Source organism: Musca vetustissima, unplaced genomic scaffold (assembly GCF_032173495.1).
Source record: "Musca vetustissima isolate MV318-11 ecotype Yass unplaced genomic scaffold, APGP_CSIRO_Mvet_v1 utg12127, whole genome shotgun sequence".
NCBI lineage: Eukaryota > Metazoa > Arthropoda > Insecta > Diptera > Muscidae > Musca > Musca vetustissima.
The window spans coordinates 48873-50202 of record NW_026882703.1 but is presented as its reverse complement, the minus strand read 5'-3'; positions in this window follow the sequence as shown (position 1 = coordinate 50202).

The window sequence follows — 1330 nt, the reverse complement described above, 5'->3', positions numbered from 1 at the left end:
ACATTAGTCGTCTGTATGTTTTTTTTCTTTTTTTTCTGTAGTCATCACTAAACGACAGCGTGACAATATGTCAGATCATGACTGCTATAAAACAATCTTCCTATTGTTCTTTTTTCCAATTTTATTTCTTTATGTACGTCCCGCTATTAATACGGAGTCCAAGTCGATGTTTTATTTTGAAAGTTGTTGAAATATGACCGGCACCGTCATTCAGGCAGAAAATGTAATTGTATATAATATTTTTTATAGAATATACAAGAAAGTTGTATTTATGTTGTGTTTCTTTAATTTTTTATTTAAGAGGTGAACATCTTAGGCAGCAATTCTGCAGATAATGAATGTCTGAAAGTATTGAAAGCCATTTAATAAAAATTAATCGAAATCATGACCTTTACAAATAAAGGAATAGCAAATTTATGTTTTTAAGAAATAAAAGACGCCGTTAAGTTCTACCGGTCCGAACTTTCAAAATCCGAGATCTTCATTTATATTGGATATCTAACGTAACAAAAATTATGCTACATCGTTGAATGAGGACTATGCCTGAACATGTGCGGGACATTTTTGTGAAAAAGCTTATTGGTTGGGAAAATGCAGCTAAATCCTTCATGATATCGAATACGAAAGCGATATCAGTACGTTGACCTATGTCGAACATTCTATTCAAAGCAAGCCTTCTTTGACCCTAAAAAATATTTAAAAAAACACGCCTTCTTTAGCTCTTTAAAAACCCGCACCATGTATGGTCCTTCAAAAATCTATCTCTTGTATGATTCTTGAAAAAAATGGTCCTTGAAAAAAAAACTTGTAATAAAATAAAGCGAGTATTGGTCCTGGGAAAATATTTGTTTTTAAAAAAATCACGTCATATGTTGTCCTTGAAAAACTTTCCAAGGCCCGAAAATGCAAAAACGTGAAAAAAGGCAAACAAAACTTTCATAATACCAAAAATCGAATCGAACCTCCAAAACATTTTTACCTCCCAAAAACAGGAACTACAGCCTTATCGGTTGTAAAAATACGGATAAAACCTACCGAACATTAGGTCTATGTCCAAATTAGAGCCACTTCGCCGAGAAAATACATTTAGGACCTAAATTGGAGAGGGGTCTTTACTTTTTCCTTTCTTTACTTTTCAAAGCAAAGACTTTTACTGATATTTTTCTACTCTCCAAAAACCTATCCATTTCAGTCACTTCGGGAATTAGGCTAAAAAAATCGAAAGTGAAACGGGACCTTTTAATGGGGACCTATGTCAATACATGGACCTATCTTGAACATTTTCTGCAACGATGTTTAACACTCTCCAAGAACTCGGAATGTCAAATTT